The sequence below is a fragment of the Macrotis lagotis genome, chromosome X, assembly GCF_037893015.1.
Source record: "Macrotis lagotis isolate mMagLag1 chromosome X, bilby.v1.9.chrom.fasta, whole genome shotgun sequence".
Lineage (NCBI taxonomy): Eukaryota > Metazoa > Chordata > Mammalia > Peramelemorphia > Peramelidae > Macrotis > Macrotis lagotis.
The window spans coordinates 365479087-365499596 of record NC_133666.1 but is presented as its reverse complement, the minus strand read 5'-3'; positions in this window follow the sequence as shown (position 1 = coordinate 365499596).

Below are 20510 nucleotides of genomic sequence, written 5' to 3'. Positions count from 1 at the left end.
AGAGAAAGACAATTATATAGTTCAGCTAGATTAGCGGCACAATTTTTAAATTGACAATATTACTTATAACACTATGTAGCAACAAAAAAAAAACCCAAACCCCCTTTTTGCCCTATTTAGATTATTTTCAGAAATATTTTTATTTATATAATTTCTTTTGCTTTTTCTGGACAAAAGGGTGAATATCTGTATCTTCAGTATCTACTTAGTGCTGTTAACTCCTTAAGACAAATTCTATATCAAATGTTCTTGGTATTGATATATATGTTACTCTTTTCTGAAATATCTACAGATTCTTTAAAATATGTTAAAGTCAATTGAGAACTGCTAATAATGTTTCTTTTAGAACATGAGAAGGTATTATCCATGTATAGTGGTAGGGATCTACAGATACAAAAAATTACTAAAGTATTTTTCTTTCTCTTCTTAAAAACAACCTTTTTTTGGTATAAGAAATAGCATATACAAAACAGATTGTATAAGGGAAATGGTAAGGAAATGGATACAGGGAGAAATGTAATCTATTTAAAAACCTTCTTTTGAAAATAATATATATTATAAAGCATTATTGGTGAAGAAGCTTTCATTAAAATATCCCAGAGCAGTGAGATTTCAAATACTAAGAAGATGCTTGCAAAGAAAATTTAAGCAGTTCCTCCTTTGTCCTATCCAGAAGAGCTAGGATACATGACAAATACTTGATTTTATTGTCCACCCCATCCCACTCCCTGCATACTGTAAATGATTTGCTGCTTGATTATTTAAATCAGTATTGGATTTTGATTCATCATGATGTTTGTCTTTTGGAAGTTGAGTATGAATAATAATGCTTCACAAATATCCCTCTATCCACAAAAACCACAGATTGTTTCCACTATCCACAAAATTCACAGAGCTGTGATAGAACTTGAAATGTTAATGTGAAATAGAGCCTCCAAACTTTCCAGGGAGTTAAGTTACAGGCTACAGAGATTCCAGTAAGAGGGTACTTCATTAAATGAAGCACATGTTTAAGAAAGTAATGAGAAAGGCTCAGGGACAATACAATTAGACTTCCCACCCTGTAATTCAGCTTTGTTCTCTTTCCTAGACCTAGAACCTTCTGTTTGCATTTTTTTTTGTTCTCTCCTGCCTCTATCTCCAAGCCAGAGGTTAAGTTCTATTTCTATTTTTTTCCGGGGCTCTTTTGAATGTTCAGAGCAGCAAGCAGTATCAGGAAAGGTCAAAGTCATCTATTTCCAACCTAATTGCAAAAATACTCATGTCTGTACTCTGGTTGTTAAGACTTAAATTTTTGGTCTATAGAAGTCATTTTTGATAATTGTCAATGTTTCTATTGAAAAGGAAAAATATCCCTTAATCCCCATTAAATTTTCTCTACTTCTTTCTTTCTCACTGCCTTTGTCCCTGTCTTTGTCTCTCTGTCTCTGTCTCTCTCTCTTTTTCTCTCTCTCTTTCTCTTCCCTTTACTAACTTCCTCCCCCCAACTCTGCCAATATTGCCCCATCTTTGCACAAGAATCCATCATTCTTTAGCCCTTGGGATGTTTTGCTGTACCCAATTAAAGACAGAAATTGGGGCAATTGAAAAACAAGGAAACAAGGGTTACTGAAAGATGAAGGATCTCACATGCTCGCTGGGCATTTAAAACTGCTCAGGATTATATTAAGATAAAACTTTTTCCTCCTCCTGAAAGTTCAAGAAGGACTTTAGGATAGGATGAATAACAAAAGGCTAGACAGGTTGCTATGTAGAAAAAGACAGAGACAGAGACTGAGATAAAGAAAGAGAAATAAAGAAAGGCAGGGATAAAGATAGTCAGGGAGAGCTGACTGGCCCAGAAAGAATGAGAGAAGACCACTGGTCTCGAATGGAAGTCCAGTCCAGGTTTCATAGCCTTGCCTTTATCTGGTCACTGAGGTCAAAAGCGGAACTCTTCCCAGCCCCCTGCCCCCCCCCCGCGCCCCCCCCCCCCCCCCCCCCCCCCCCGCCTTATGTGAGAGAGGCAGGATACAAAGTTTACATTAAACAATGAAACAATAGTAATCAATTCACATCTCAAGAGAAAAGAGCCTTCTAGGCCCTTAACAAGATTCCCAGATTTAAAAAGATTAAAAATTAAACTTTCTACATTCATAATTCTCTGTATCAGTTCCAGTACTAGACCTATGCTAAGATATCCTGAAACATGATCAAGGAAAGTAAAAGTAAACGTATTTAGTCTGTACTCTTTTTAAGTAGGATTGTTAACAAGCTGGTTCAATATATAAACAAGAAATTCTTAAGCAAATAGAGGAAAACACCCTCATTTTAGAACTAGAAAAACCTTAATCTCTTTAGGTTAAAGACAAGGAAACAGGACAGAGCCAAAGGACCTTTACCATGGTTTCAGAGATTGGATTTGAACATCAGGTCTTTAGCTCCAAAGCCAGTGTTTGTTTCCGTGCATCATGTGTTTCTTCCTCCTCTTCCTCTTCTTTTTCCTTCTCCTTTTCTTCGTACTTTACCTCTTCTGCCTCTTCTTCTAGTTGGCAGCAGGAGAAGTATTAGATATGCTTAGTAAACCAATATTAATCTTTGTTTATATTTGGAAGTTCAAATTTAAATTTTAATGAAAACTTATGTTATAAAATTTCTATGATAAAGAAGAAATATCTCCTTTCCAAAATGTATTAATCATTTTATTAATGATTAATAGCTAAACATTTTATATCTCTTGCCAACTTTGGATGTTGAAAATACTATTTCAGAAAAGAATTAGTTAAACTAGGCATAATATGTGTAATGCAAGGGAAAGCTCTATATTTTAAAAATTTATTATCATACTTAGTTTTATCCTGAAACTACAATCTATATAATAGGATTGGATCATGCTTTCCTAAATGGATTAATTTGTACTTTTTTTTTAACAAGGCAGTAGGGTTGATTGACTTGCCCAAGGTCACACAGCTAGGTAATTATCATGTGTCTGAGACCAGATTTGAACTCAGTTCCTCCTAAACCAGGGCCGGTGCTCTATCCACTGTGCCACCTAGCTTCCCCCTAGTTTTTAATTTCCTATATTGAAATTCATCTAGAATATTTCAGCAACTACAAATAATATTCCAACATGGATTTTTTCTCCTAAATAATGTATATGAGAACATCAACCTAATAATTTATTTATAAATGAAAAGATCATTAAAATAGAAAAATATTTTAAAGATTATCTGGTTTAAATTTTAGATAATATGATTAAATATCAGGAAGATAGCCTCCATATTTTTATATATATATATATATATATATATGTGTGTGTGTGTGTGTGTGTGTGTATATATATATATATATATATATATATATATATATATATATCCAAAGCTTTTTTGAACAATTTGTCTTTCCCCTCGAATGCTTGACTTGTAAAAGACTAATTTTAATCTTCTTTCTCTTTTCAAACAGTTCTTGATATATTTAATTTCATTTTTTTTTATCTTAGGGTATTTTTTTTTACCTCTTTGTGATAATAGGTTTCCCTTCCCTCTAGTGGTCCTCAAGAAAATACATGGTAAACTTCTTCATAGAAATATAAAAGGAACTATTATTCAACTTAAAGTTGCACTAGATGACCACTGAGGATTTTCCATTGCTTCAGTTTCTCCGATTTCAAAGTTTCTTGTTTCAGGTTCCCATTGTTTTGGATAGTCTTACAAATTAGTTCATTTTTTTTCTTTCTCTTAAATTAGCATTATATTGATATTCAGATACATTAATTATGACCAAAGAGCATGAGGAAGATTAGAAATAGTCTAAGCAAATAAAAAATAAACTTGTGGGAGACAGGAAAGTCACCTTCAAAGAAGATGAGATGGATATGCCTATGTTGTTTGATCCAGAAGTCAAAACTATTCTCATGGCAGGTGAATAGAACCAAATAGACTGCACAGAAGGAAAATCCTTGCAAATAATTAGTTATCTAAACATAGAAAGGGTACATCAGAGAGAAGATTCTTGTTTGAGAATCATTTGGACTACAGGACCTTTCTGGGTTCTTGGAATTCAGCTTTTATAATCAATTGGAGTAAAAATGGAGATTTTTTTTCTACCCTAAAATAAATTCTAATCTGGTTTTTCTTCAAAAACATTTACACTGAAAAATAACAGAATTAAGAAAAATAATTCATTGTCTCCTCCAAATGACTAGTTCCTCTTTCACAAAAAGCTGTATTTTAAACTTCCCCCTCTTTAATCCATCCTGTTGGAATCTCCCTTTCACAATTGCTGTCTAACTGATTTCAGTGGAACTCTTTAGAAGGGATCATGAAAAGTCATCAGTTAGAATTCTCAGTATCAGGTAGTGTATAAGCACTTAATCTTTTTCCTGACGTCCTTAATCCCTGACCAGTGCTTCCATTTACTATTGAATTCAGATAATTTTTGCCAATATTTTATAAAACTCAGACAAAGAAATCTGTTAGGTAAGAGCAGAAGTTTCTACCATTTTATCATTATAATCACAGCTTTTTGATAATGCGAAATCATCTCCTATTATATTCTTTTCCTCCCATTACATTCTTTAGAATCCTCTCATATTTTTATCTCTAGAACCTGTCATGGTAACTAATAAAGGTATTTGTGTATTATAACTGCTTACAGATCAAAAATTCAGTGTTGGAAGGGACTTTAAAAGCCATCTAGTTTGGAGCCATCATATTTCAATAGAGGACACTGAATCCTAGAGAATTTAAGTTGCTTGATTTCATACAGTAAGAAAACATCAAAGAAGATTTGAATGCAGGTCATCTCACCCCAAAGCCAGGTCTCTTTCCAACATATAAAATGTTAATTATTCTAGGTTTCACTGCAAATGTAGAGGGGAGTCTTTGCCGATATGTTTGGATCAAGCAGAATCAGATAATTAGTTTTATTAAACAGAATAGTATGGATTTTCCAATCTATTTGATTTCTCATTCTAACCAGTGGCTGGGCCTAGCTGATTGTTAGGGTTAGAGTGACTTAAATAGATAAATATACATACATACACCTACCATTTGTAACTTTCCACAAAAGTGCTATCCCAAAACCTCATCTCAGTGTAAAAGTGATTCTGGGTTCTTAAAGGCTACATTAGCAGATTTCAGTCCTTCATAGCTCTCATAGCATGATAAAAAAAGCTTCAAAGTTAACCCAAATGATAGAATATTTCTGATATTTCGGTATCTTCATAGCTAGATGAACATGGAGAGATTTATCATAAGTAAAATGACTTTTGGCAATGAATTTTTCATCATAGAAAATAAGGGAAGTCAATGAAGCCATCCTTTCTAGAGGAAGAATCTTTCTATGGGTCTTCAGTCTATCATTCCAGCTGAGGAAAACCAGAAAAAAATTGATTCAGCAATCCCTTTGGCAATAAAGTATAGTAGAATCAAGAAAAAATATAAATGGATATATGATAGAGCTGGAAATAAGAGATAGATAAATAAATGAACAGATGCTTATAGATATGAAGTGAGAGAGAGAGACACAGACTGACAGGCACGTGTGCCCTCTTCTTTCTCATTGGATGTGGTAGAGTGGATAATAGGAGAGTAGCGGCTTCTAAGAAAATTATAAATTTTATATCATTCATAAAAATGGCATTCTTAGCCTTTGTCCACTATTAGTTTGTTAAACTTAACAATGTTGATTTTATTTCTTGTAACTAAAGCTCTAAAATTTAAAGAAATTGCACCTAAATGGAAGTATGATCCACAGATTGGTTAAAAAAAGACTTGACAAAATATATTTTAATATCACCAATAATAAGGATCATCATTTCATAAATGTCTTATTTTGCCTTATTTTCTGTGATGAGTATATTCAGAATGATAGAAAATGGGGATAGGCAGAGAATGTGAAAAAAAAGGAAAAAATATTTCTTTAAAAAGAATTATGATAATGATGATGATGTTGATATTTTTCCTCCCTCTAAAAGAAGATCTTGATATCAGGAAGGTAGTATCATGAAAGCAAATGAATTAGATTTGAGTGGGGGGGGGGGTTGGAGCTAAGTCACCAACCACACTAACTCTTCTGGAGTCAAATGAGTTCAGAGGCCAGATATAAATCAAGACTACTGGAGATGGCCCTTGATGACAGACAGTCAAGTTTCATTGACAAGGCCAAGGTCACACAGCTAGTAAGTGTCATGTATCTGAGATCAAATTTGAACTCAGGTCCTCTTGACTCCAGGATTGGTGCTCTATCTGCCATTCCAGAATTGTTAGAATCCAAGGTTTCAAAGGAGACTCAGAAGTCTCAATAATCCTACTCATTATGAAAAGTTTCTGCAAAAGAATTCACAGTATTTTAGTACAGTAGGTTTCAAGGTGGCAATCATCATAAAAGTCATCTAATTGGGTGGAGCCCAATGTATAGACATCAATACCCCTGTGTGAAGCCCATACCAGATAAAAATGTAAATTGAGAAATATTTTAAAAAATAAATACTTTTTAATAAAAATAGATATTAATATTTGGGTTTCTATGTCAAGAGATTTCCCATAAGGATCCTTGTTTATGCTCTGGTGACCTCTTATTTCCATTTGAGTTTAACATCACTAAACTAGTTTCACTCTTTCCTTTCATTTTAGAAATTAAGACACTGAATCTCATGAAGGTCAAAGATTTGTCAAAGATGAGAGATGCTAAGTTGGAAGGAATGGGCATAGTAGCAATAGAAAAAAATTTTTACACAAATACAATTTCTTGTATTTTCTTTTTTTTTCAGTTTTGGAAAGGTCCTATAATTTTACTAAAAAAAGGAACAAATTTTAAAGGAAATGCCTCTGTCCAAACAATCAATGCTAGGTCGAAGAAGTGATTTACCTCCATCATACACGTCATCTATGCTCTCCTGTCAGAAGAAACTCTCCCTTCTCAGCCCTTTAAAAATTGCCATTTAACCACATTGCTCAATTGAAATTACAATCTCTAAATATATCAATGATCCATTAAATGCCAATTTAAATGTTTTTTTTTATTTCCCATCTTCTGTACTTATCTGCTTCAATTGACATTGTTGACTACACTCTACAATTAACTTTCAAAAAGGTAACCACATAAAAAGGATTACTTTGATTTTATAAGTGACTTTTATCAAGCATTCAAAGAATACTCCCAATATTACATAAACTGAGTAAATAGTAAAAATCACAATCCAACCAATTTTTTTCTATAATGAAAATATTACCATCATAAATAAAACAGTGAGGGACAAAGAAGAGAACAAGAACTATAAAGTAATATCCTTTATGATCATTGATACAAAACTTTTTTTTTTAGTTTTTTTTTTTGCAAGGCAAATGGGGCCAAGTGGCTTGCCCAAGGCCACACAGCTAGGCAAATCACTAAGTGTCTGAGAATGGACTTGAACCCAGGTACTCCTGACTCCAGGGCCGGTGCTTTATCCACTACACCACCCAGCCACCCTGATACAAAATTTTAAAATAAGTATCTGAAAAGTAGTTAAGGAAACCATAGCATGGGTTACTCACTGTGGACAGACTGAATTAGATGCATAGTTGGTTCAGTATATTCAAAACTGTTTTGCACAAATAAAATAAAGCAGTTAAATTGCTATCATGCAATTAAAATCAAATGGGAAAAAAACTGAAGAAAATTTGAAAATATCTAAGTTATAAAATAAATTATCTGAATCAAAGATATAAAAACCCAATGATTTCCCAAAGAAAGGATATAAATAGATAGTTTTAAAAAAAAATCAAAATTATCAATAGCCATATTGAAACTGCTACCAAATCACTAATAATTACATAAACGGAAATGAAAACAATAATGAAGACTGACCTCAAAGTCATCAAATTGTCAAACGTGACAAAAAAAAATTGAAGTGACAATTCTTGGGGGCAATTAGATAAAAACTATTATACCGTGTTCCAGTAATACCACAACTAGGACTAAACATCAAATAAATTTCAAAAAGAACATCATATGTACAATAATATTTGTCACATTTCTTTCTGGAGTTTCAAAAAATTAAAAACTAAGTAGATTTCCAAAAAGTGGGTATTAACTCAATAAATAATGGCAAATGACTGTCTTGGAATAGTATTGAGTCATAAAATATGATTACAAGTATAGTTGCAGAAAAATTGGAAAGAATGGTATAAGTTTATTCTGAGTGAAATAAATGAAATTCTGAAAATAGTTTATGCAATAATAGCAACATTATAAAGAAAAAACATCTAAGAACTTAAAAATTCTTATCAATACAATGATCACCATGATTCCAGAGGACAAGCATATTGTCTATGCTTTTTCTGAGAGTTGTCATGTTTGTGGGTCAAAGGGCAACCCTATTAATTTTACCCATCTGGAAAGTCAACAGGTTGAGAATAGGAGAAGAGGAAGTTCCAGGTAAGGGAGACAGTGAAAATTCCCAGGCTGGGCAGATGGGGCTTTTTGTATGAAGTATATCAGGAGGGTCAATACCACTGTATCTGAAAGTTCATTTGGGGATATAAGGTATAAGAAGACTATAAAATTTGAAAGGGTCCAGGCTATAGAAAGCTGTGTGACCCTTGGCAATAGACTTCACTTGTCCTTCAGTTTTCTCAAAAACAAAATGGGAATAATAATAGTACCTGCCTTCTTGGATTGTTATGATAATCAAATGAGCTACCATTATCACAGTACCCAGCACATTATTCTGTTTCTGTCTCTCTTTGTCTCTCTCTGCTACTTTCTTTAGTGCTTTAGCTTTGTCTTTCTCTGTTTCTCTATCATTTATCTGTGCACATATATGTATGTAAACATGTATGGACTTATATATACTATATGTGTACAATGTCTGTATATATTTATTCATATGCATATGTGTCTTGTGAATTTCTGTCTTAGCTGAACTCTAAACTAACAATATAAAATAGGTAAGTTTTTAAAATACACCTAATAATCTTTATTCAATAGGAACTAGATCACTTGTCTTATCATAAATAAATATAAATTAGAACTTCTATTAAAAAATATTTATTGAGGGGCAGCTAGGTGGCACAGTGGATAGAGCACTGGCCCTGGAGACAAGAGGATCTGAGTTCAAATTCGACCTCAGACACTTAGTGATTACCTAGCTTGGGCAAGTCACTTAACCCTTGCATAACAAACAAACAAAAAAACAACCAAACAAAAAAGATTTATCAGTAAGACAATCTGATATCTGGTTACCAGATAATATGAAGCAACAGGATAGATTAAATATATATAAGTATTTAATAGAAAGTGCTCCTCCCAACTAGCTCCTTTCCAATAATTTGACTCAGAAGCATCCTCTTTGTTTTATTTATATTTAGAGTTTCCTTTTTTTTGGGGGGGGTAGAAGAAGAGGTGATATGTTGAGGGTATCTAGAGAAAGAAAGAAGAGAAGGAAAAAAGGAAATCAAGAAAGAAGAAATGAAAGAAAGAAAGAAAGAAGGAAAGCTGTTTACTTCTTTGAAGTATATATATATATATATATATATACATATATATATATATATATATATATATATATATATATGCATAGAAAAGAAGGAAAATTGCAACCATAGAGGATGGCTTTTAAAGTTACATGTTCAGTTATTCATACATTTCTACATTTGAAAAGAAATCTACAACAATATAGATCCACAGTTCATATATGATATTCTCTGTTCAACTAACTATATGGAAATTGGCTTTTAAGTCAAATATTTGTCATTTAGGTTTGGTTAAAAATTATATATATATATATATATATATATATATATATATATATAATGGAGACAAATTATTATAAAATAATTTTAAATTAGACAAAATTTTCCTAATATAACATTAAATTACCCCATGAAATTTTATAGTATTTCTCCAGTCCTGTATTCTTTTTTTTTTTTTTTTTAGGTTTTTGCAAGGCCAACGGGGTTAAGTGGCTTGCCCAAGACCACACAGCTAGGTAATTATCAAGTGTCTGAGAGGCCAGATTTAAACCCAGGTACTCCTGACTCCAGGGCTGGTGCTTTATCCAGTATGCCACCCTAGCCACCCCAAGTCCTGTATTCTTTAAAGGAAATGTTTTTTTGTAAAAGAAACAATTATCTTTGTGGTGGTATCTTGTTACAATTTCCGTTTTTATTTTCTTTATATTTATCATAAACATTGTTGACTAAGATGTTCAATTTTCCCATGAAATTACAATTATCATTGACTTTAGGACTGGTCGTTTGTTTTTCTTTGTTTTGGACAAGGATCAAAATAATATCACTATATTGGGTCAAGGTATAGTGTGTCTGCCTATGACTTATCATATAAATATGAGCTTGGACTATATTTTAGTTCAGGCATAAATAATCCATATGACTTTAAGGCTATAATATGAACAACTCACTCAGATTAAAAATACAGTGACCTCCAACCCAGAAGTAGAACTGGATAGAACTTTATTGGCATGACCTAAATATAGACATGATTTATGCTTAGTGAAATCACAGTAAATTTTTAAACAAAATAATGGTGATGATGGTAATAATAATAATAATACCACTTTTGTATCAGGTAATGTTTATAAATCAGTGTTATGGATTTCTACTACCAGTGATTAGACAGTCAAGGAGATAGAACGTTTGTCTTAGAATCGGGAAGAACTGAGTTCAAACTACTTTAAACACTTAAGTTGTCTGCAACACTTAATAACTGCTTGACTTTTACAATATTCCTTAGAAGCTATTGAGAGAGAGAGAGAGAGAGAGAGAGACAGAGAGACAGAGAGACAGAGAGACAGAGAGACAGAGACAGAGAGACAGAGACAGACAGACAGAGACAGAGAGAGAGATAGAGAGAGAGAGAGAGAGAGAGAGAGAGAGAGAGAATCACAAGGTTGTTGAATCGAGTTGTAAAGTCCTTTGTCAACATTAAAGGGGTATAAAAATGCTATCATTAATGCCTCCAGAATACAGCAATTGAACCAAAACTTGATTTTGACATCAAATGACATTTGAGCTGGTGTGTTTGTGTGTGTGTTTGTGCGTGTGTGTGTGTGTGTGTGCATGTGTGAGAGAGATTTCCCTTCCCCCCAATATTATGTTTGTTGCATGCTGAAGTCTCTATTAGAGTTCTTTTGCACAATTAGAACCAATTTCAACCAATCCCAATCAATTTGAATTCCACAAGAAATACGAAAGCAAAAATCAAAAGAAAGTTAAAATTACATTAAGAACCTGGCAACATTTAACTAAATTCATACCTCTCTACCTGCTGTGTAAATAGCTTTGCCCTCATTTAAATACCATTTTAGAGTTCTTACCATAGCCAGATATGCAATTTCTTCTCTAAGAACCTCCTTATTTGGACTCTAGGCACTCTAAAATTAATAGAGTTACTTGAATGAAGGAAATATTTAAATTCCTTGCTGGAGGAATATAAGCACAAATAAACATATTTATATAAATGTAATAAACTAAAATTTGATCCGACAGAGACAATTAAAGTGATCATAAAACACAAAAAGAAAAACTGTTATAGCTAATTTTCAACTTCTTTTTAGCTTTTCCATAACTAAGTTGTGTTAGCCATGAGAAAAAACATGTGGGGAAAAAATCAAAATGCACCAGAGTATGATTTCATTACCATTCCTCAAGATGTCACTAATTATGATAAGAAATTATGTACATGATAAGTCACATGCCCTTACCTTGAGATTATCAATTTAATTCTACAACATGTTGAATTCTTTTCTTTCTACTAAGAAAAAAACAAATGATTAAAATAATGTGTGTGAATATGTATGTGATTACATATGTGTGCATAATTTACATATATATATGTGTGTGTGTGTGTGTGTGTCTATATGCTCAATCTATTATATATGCATTTATGCAGTAGTAATGTTTAAAACTGACAGTCTTTTAAAATGGAGACATCTGGTTCCATCAGGCATTTTGCAAGCTGGAGCAAAACTGTATTTTGTAGAGAAGGAAATACTATAATTTTTCAATCTTTTCTCTTCCTTTTTGCAGTTAGAAAATAATCAAAATAAGAACATCACTGGTTGATTGTCTATACCTCCTCTCAATTAGCATAAAAACAAATTGAATTTTTTGCTTGAGGGAAGCAAAGAAACAGCAAGGAGCTGTTTTCTTCTTCCTGCTATATTTCCCTCTGTGTCATCTTTGTTGAAACAATCTTTTGAATTCTGGGCCAGTTATTTCCCTTCCTTTGTGCCAAAAAACCCCCCCAAAACAAAAAAAAAAACCCTCTTTCTGTTAGAAATGCTCTGTTTTCTGTTAATACTACAGGTGAAAATTGTATTCACTGTGTGTAGCTTTAATGTAGATAATTTGCCATTCACTCAGTCTACCCCTGTTATTCATCTATGTAGGTTGCCTTTAGTTAGACTTACAAGTATCATTTCAAGGTCAGTGATAGAAACATACCAGTGTTGGACTTCTTAATCCTTAAATGCTTTTTTGTAGTCTAAATATAATAATTAAATAATTATCAGCTTTAGCAGAAGCTGTTTGAAAACACTGTGGAAATTTTAGTGTTGGATGAGTGTGTCATTCTCTTTTTTATATCATAAAATGGCAAATATCTGATGAAAGATAACTTGCCTGGAAGTTGGGATGCTATGAAAATATACCAATCACCAAGGAGAAATAGGATAATAGCATAGAATTACTGTTCTTAACTCTATTGTTACTGAATAAAAGAAAAGGAAGTAAGGAAAAAAAACTCCTTTTTTTTTTTAAATGGAGATAAAAGCTGGCTAGGCTGAAACAGTAATTGGTGCAGTTTATTGGATTACCCTTGAAATATAATAAAGTTATACAGAAAAATTATTGCATTGTAATAACAAAACCATTATTATGTAATTAAAGTTTAAAAACAGAATCTGGGGGCATTAATCATATTTTTGTGAATGTGCTTTATTGCAATAGTTATATGAAAACATTCAAGAATAATTCTAGAGGAAACAGACAGCAAATCATGATAGGGAAGAAACAGGACTTTTAAAAAATAACTTTTAGTCTTAATAATGCCACATAAAAAATTAGCTTGAATGCTTTTCAAAATCCATATAGATTAAATCATATCAATAGCAAAAGAGCAGACTATATATATACTGATTTGGGGGACTTTTATTTGAAAAAGAAATAAAATAAATACTGATTAAAAATTAAATTTTAGATCCTAAGAAGAATAAGAAAAAATCTGTCAAAAATGAAAAAAACATATTTTAATCATTTAGAAATATACACACTCACAGAAACACACATACTCACACACAAAGAAAATACTGACTGATTTGGCCCCTTAAATTATTTTCCTCAAGATTTTCTTACAAGCACTTTATTCTCTATTTCTTTGCCAGATAGTGCTCTATAAGAGGTTATATTGGTATAATAGACAGAGTTATAACAATGGAATGGATAGCTCTGACTTTCCTCTTCAAGACACCCTGATTTCAGAAATCACAAACACACAATATACATTATAAACTGTTTGACCCTAGGACAAACATGGGATCTCTCAGTTTCTCTGTGGGACTTTTTAAGATTACTAATTACAGAGCATTTGTTTATGTACAGAGAGAGAGAGAGAGAGAGAGATACACATACAGACACACAAGAAATCCATAAGCCAGCGGAGTCAAAAGACTGGAGTCTTGAATGCAGCTGATCATCATTTGACTGAATCTGGCTCCCAGAAGCATGAATTACCTGAGACTAACCAGATGTCACCTTTCCCCATTCTCTGGCTATTTTTGTAAATGCTCAATTCTCCTCTCCCTCCAGAGATTTCCACTCTTTTGCTATGAACTTTCATTTGTTATACGAAACAATTTACCTTGAAAAACCTTGGAATGTTCCAATCTCTCACTGAAGCTATTTCAAGAACTGCACTCCCATTGCCCTAGAAGCTGAGTCAGAACTCCTTTGCCTCAACTACAGATCTTAATTTTTGCAATTTTGGTGTTCTCTTTAATTCAGGTTGACAGGGTGAAAGAAAAATGGAGCTGAGTGATTTAAATCCTTTCTTATTCTTATTCTCACTTACACTTTTATCTAATTTCATGTGAGAAATTCCCTTGATTAACTCAACTTTGTAGTCAAAATGATCTATTTGATGCTCTCCAGGTTCAAACACCATTCTTCCTTTCTTCTACATTTATATATTCATAGTTATAACTGATCTTCACTGTTTTCAGTATATTTATCACTCTAGTTTCCCCTTCTCCAGGTCCATTCTAAAATATAAACACATATACATATTTACACACAAGCATACATATATACACATACTTATAGTGTATGCCATCTATATATCTATAAGCATAGATATATAGCAAATATATGTGTGTGTATATTGTCTATTCTGTATACAATGAATTTGTTCTTTACACATACACACACATACACACACACACACACACAAACATATATTTAACATATTTCTGTAAAACAAGTAGTTGGCAATTCACCTTTCACATAAAGATCAAATTAGAGAGTAGAGTTGGATGGAGTCATTTTTAATCAGTTATATTTGGCAATTGAAAAGAATAATTAAAGAAGACTGTTAATTATAAATAGAATGAAGTCTTACCTTCTTTAACACATCAAGAGCCCCACTCTTGGTCTGTTCCATTGCTTTGCAAGTCTTTCAGATATTCCTTATACTACAATGACTGATGTCAGTTCCCTTTGCCCCTTTTGTAATTACCTCCACCACTTCACACCTTTCCCTGTCCTTATTGGGGTAGGGTAGTAGGAGAATGGTGGTGGTACTCATTATTAATTGGATGAGCCAGAGGTTATATTTCACATCACACCTTTTAATGGTCAAGGCTAAGTATGACAGCAAGTATCTCTTTTGGTCATTTGACTAACTATACTACCCCAAACACATGCACGCTAAATCTATAAGTTAGAGAAATATAAATAATGGACTTTTAAGCATAATTCCTTAAGGTCAAAACCTTTGGTAATGTTTGTCCCTGATTATGACATAATCTGGGAAGGTTAGAACATATTTCTTTCTAACAGATTTAATAGATCCTCAATAAGGATGCCCCCTCACTTTGGAGATATTCAAAATATATAAATAGAATAAATGGATATAATGGATGTCATAGATGTATGAATAGATGGATATAAATATAGATGTATATATATACATATATATGTATATGAGTATATATATTCATGTTTATATATGTGAAAATGTGTGTTTGTGTATTTATATTTCCTATGAAAAAAGACATAGAACAATAGAAACATAACCTTACTCATTTTGGATTCTTACTCTCTTACATCACCCTATGAATGCAAAGGGGTGCCATTTGGAGGTATCATTTCAGAACATTTATTCATATTGAGCATTTAGTTCACTATTATCTTTAGATATTTATCAAACTTCTATCTTTTAATACCTCCTCTATTTAGTATTTTGAAATTGTTTCTTTTAAAAGTTGAGTAAGACTTTAAATTTACACAAAATTTCATGTAATTTTAAGTATTCCCCAATATTATACTTTTAAATTCCTTTTGAATTGTAACACTTTGCATTCTTTGTTTAAACAATTTATCTCCACTTTGTATAATGTGCAGGTTTGACAAGCAGGCTAGGGAACAGAACGAAGAGAACATTGTACACATTAAAAGCAACAAACATTGTGAGTTGATCAGCCTTGCTGGATACAGTTCCTTTCAGCAGTTCAGAGATCTAAGACAAGGCATGAAGATTAGTTATGGACACTGCTACTCATATCAAGAGGAAGAAAAACAAAAGAAAACATCAAAAAAACCTACATTCACTTTAAACAAATTTTTCATATGTGTTTCTCCTGCATCTCATGGATTTCTTTCTTTTCACTTAAACCTAATTCCTCATACCAAAAATTACTAATCTGTAAACATGATAACCAAAAATATGTAGGTACAATATTGTCCTGATTTTTCACCACTGAGGAGAGGATGTAGAAAGGAAGGGTGGAAGAAAATCATGTAAAAAATATTCATAAGCATGTGGATGAATTTTGAAAAATTTTCATAACTTGTAATAGAAACATTAAAACAATCATTTCAAAAAATAAGCATGCTGAAAGTTTTGAGGATTTTTTGAGACCTTAAAGATCTAGATAAGTATGAATTATTATCAGTATTATTTTTATTTTTTCAGTATTTTTCAATGGAACCCATTTTTAAAGAGTCCTAGGACAAGTTGCTATATTTTTAATTATTCTTTTATGTTTAATGCTTCATGGACTTTACAAAATCCTATTCTGTTACCATATTCTAGAGTGCAGGTCACCCTGATTTCTCAAATACTATGTTATAAGCTCTGATAGATTCTGCCATGCAGGAAAAAATTGAATATAGCCACAGTAAAACATAGTTTCTTTTCTAAGGACCAACTTAATTGTTCATGGAAAGGGACAACTCCAGTAAGCTAAATATTTGGTGAAAAAAAATTATTTATGGCTCTGGCAGCCCATGAAAAATTCAAAATAAAAATTTCCCTCATTCCTTTCAACTGCTGCAGTGATATTTGTAGAGTAGCAGGAATGGGGATAAAAGGTGTTAAGAAAGACAGAGCATTTATATTAATATTAATCTTGGCTATAGGTATTTTAAAAGTGATATTTTTATCCATTGATCAAGATATGGAGAGTTCTGGAGCAGTGTCAAGATGGTGGCATGAAGCTATATGGTCCTGGAATTTTTCACTAAACAATGTTAAATGAAGCTTCTATGCAGATAGTAAAGCAACAGATTGTACCAAAAAAAAGATAGAAACAAGTTTTCAACTATAGACATTGTGAAGGATCTTCAGTGAAGATTTGTCTCTTCATGGGGGAAAAGAGGAAATAGAGCCCAGTTAGAAAGGAGAGTGGGAAAACCATAGGAAGTCTTTTGACCACAGCAATGTCCAGGTCCTGGCAGCTAAATAACAGCGCATGTCCTGGCAAATAAATAGTAAACCAGTAGGATAGACCCCAATCCTAGACTGAGTTTGAACCCTGGGAACACTGGGGGGGGAAATTCAGGATTAGGCTGGGAAAAAAAGAATTGCAAAGGTAGAGAATTTAAAATCCAAAAAATAGAGGGAGAAGAAAAAAATAGAAAAGAAAAGAAAAGAAATGAGAGCCATGCAAGAAAATTATGAAAAATAGACCAAAGAAATCAACTCTTTTAAAAGTAAAAAAAAAAAATGCGAGTCTTCAAAAAACAAAATGAACAATTGGAAAAGGAAAGTTCCTCTTCTTAAACTCAAATTGACCAACTGGATAGTGAATGCAACACAGAAAGAAGTAAAATTTACCACCCTGAAAAGGAAATACAAAAGCTAACTGAATAAAATTAACTCTTAAAAAATATAACTGTATAAATAGAAACAATGAATATATGAGGCACCAAGATTCCATCAAGCAATGTCAAAAGAATGCAAACACTGAAGAAAATAAAAAGTACATTTTAGGAAAAACAAATGATCTGGAAAATCATTTCAGGAGTGATAGTTTATGAATTTTTGGTCTACCAGTAAGCCTAGATCAAAAAGAGAACTTGAAAATATTTTCATGAAATTATCAGGGAAAGGTGTCCCAATATATTCAATCAAGAAGCAAAAATAGCCCTTGAAATAATAAGACAGAACTCTTCTAGAAAGAGACCCCAAGATAAAAATCCAAGGACTATCCAAATTCCAGAATTCTCAAATGAAAGAGAAAATAATGTAAGTAGCAAAATCATTTTTGAAATACAAAAGAATCACAGTTAGAATTACACAGGACTTATCAATTTTGACATTAAAGGATCAGAGAACCTGGGACACGATATTTCAGAGGGCAAAGGATCTTGAATTATAACCAAGAATTTACTACCCTGTATATACTATCAGGGCAAAAGGTAAACAAAAAATAAAACAAATATTACTCAAGAATATTAAATTGTATATAAGCCTACAAGGGACAAAAGCACTTGTACCTTTTGATAATAGTTAAAGAGTTAAACATAGTTAAAGAGATTGTATTTAGGAGATATGGCTATGATTGTTTCTTGTCCTTCATTGTCAAGGAGAACTGGAGTGACCTTCCTATGTTTGAGATGAGTTACTGTATGTTTGTCTACCTAGGTATAATCAGATCGATGCAGGCTCTGAGTGCTCTACTGCAGGGTTAGGTACAAATATTGCAGTTAAACTGCTCTGGTGATTGCTATGGATTTGTATCTCTACCATTTCCTTTGAATGACTTTCAATCTGCTTTACTTGAAGGGCTCAGCATATTCTTTGAATGGAGCAGCTTATATTGGGTGATCCTGTGCCAGAGGCAACCATGCCTTATAATCAATGCTAGAGTTCTTGGGAAGAGACCTTCAGGGTGATCCAGTACTTGGAGCACTTAGAGGCTCTATACATAATTAAATCAGAAGTGACGACTTTACAGGATGCTAAGAGGTTTATAATGCAATTGGAGCATAGGATGCTATCCTACTTAGAAGGGATGGACATAAAGTGATTAGGAAGTGATCTTATCTTAATCCATATTTTAGTTAAGGAGTTACTTAGTATTATGGTTGGAGTGCTAAAGGGACAGTGGGAGAGAGTGTCCTAGATATTGGTTGGGGAGGGCTGTAGGGCTATGGTTGGAGTACTATAGAGACAGAGATAGAGAGATTACACTTAAAGGAAATAAACTTGAAAAATATCATGAAGAGATATTCTTTACTTGTAACTTTAGCTACAATTGGAAGAAGCAAGCTTGTGGTGGGGGTGGGGAGGGAGGTACATATGGTTCATGAAGTGATTTGGCTTTGTATGATGCTTTGACTCATGAGGATTATGTGTCCATGGAGGGCACCTCAAAAGGGGGTGAGGAATAAAGTGATTATAATTTGATGTTATTCATGACTATTGAAAAGTATATTTCTAATGAGCCAGAAAATGGGAGGGCATTTAGTGACCCTGAAACAATGTTGCATATACATCAATTAATCAATCAATCAGTCAGTCAATCAAGCGATCTTTGATTGAACGTATGTTAAAAGTTATTCTAACTTATCAATTTTATTTTGATAGTACTACTATCAGGTCAGATAAAAGAAGTAGATTTTGACAAAGCGGAATAAGTACAATACAGGGCTAAAACAATAAAGAGAAAAAAGTGTTACAATTGGAGAAGGCTAGGTAGGCAATCATGGATGAATAACACCAGGTGAAGAGGCACAAAGACCTGTTATAGAAGAAAGAAGGGAAGGTGCTGAGTAAATGCTACTCAATATATTTGCTCCAGAAAGTAATAATATATATTTCCAATTAGATTTAAAAATCTATTCTACCCACAGGAAAGTGTGTGTGGGGGGGATGGGAAGGGAAAGAAAAGAAAAGAAGAGACTGATAAAAAGGAAGGCAAAGGTATAAGTGAAAGTAAATTTCAAGTTAAAATTTAAAAGAAAAGCTCAAGGAGAAAGGGACCAAAACATAGGTGAGGAGAAATAGGCAGAAAGGGAAACGAAAAGTAAAAATGGGGAAAGATAACATGGAGGGAAATATAGAATTAGTAAGCTTAATTGGAAATGTGATTGTAAAAATTCTATTTCTATAAAATGGAAGAAAATAGCTGAATACATTAAAATCATAGTCCTACAATATGTTGTTTACAAAAAAAATATTTGAAGCAAAAATATACATAAAGAGTAAAGGTAAAAGATTGGAGCAAAATATATTATGCTTCAGGGGAAGGAAAAGAATGTTAGGTAGCCATCCTGTTTTCAAAGCAAAAGCAAAAATAGACCTCTTTAAAAAGGATATGGCATTTTCTTAAAAGGCACCATAAGCAAAGAATTTATATCATTATGAAATGCATATTTTGGAGTTGTAAAGTATCCAGATTTTTAGAGGAGAAGCTGAATGAATTACAAAGAGACATAGACAGTGAAACTGTAATAATAGTCAAACTCCCTCAAACTCCCTATCTCAGAATTAGATACATTTAACCACAAAATGAACAAGAAGGAAGCTAAGAAGGTGAATAAAATCTTATGAAACATACATAGGATAGGCCTCTGGAAAAAAATTGAATAGAGATAGAAAAGAATATACCTTTCTCTCTGGAAGACATGGCACCAATGCCAAAATTGACGCTGTACCAAGGCATAAAAACTTGTAATTATTTTCAGAAAGAAATAATAAATGCATTTTCTTCAGATTATATTGCAATAACAATTACATAGAATGCAGGGTCATGGAAAGAAATAAAAAAATCAAACCATTATAAACCAAAACATTATAAAGAATGACTGGATAAAACAACAAAACATAGAAGTAATCAGTCATTTCATCCAAGAAAATGATAATAATGAGACATCATAGCAAAATTTATGGGATGCAGTCATATTGGTGTTTAAGAGCAATTCTATATTTCTAAATGTTTATATGAATAAAATAGAGAAAAAGGAGATCAGTTAATCTGTTGTGCTGCTACAAAAGTCAGAAAAAGAACAAATTAAATATTCCAA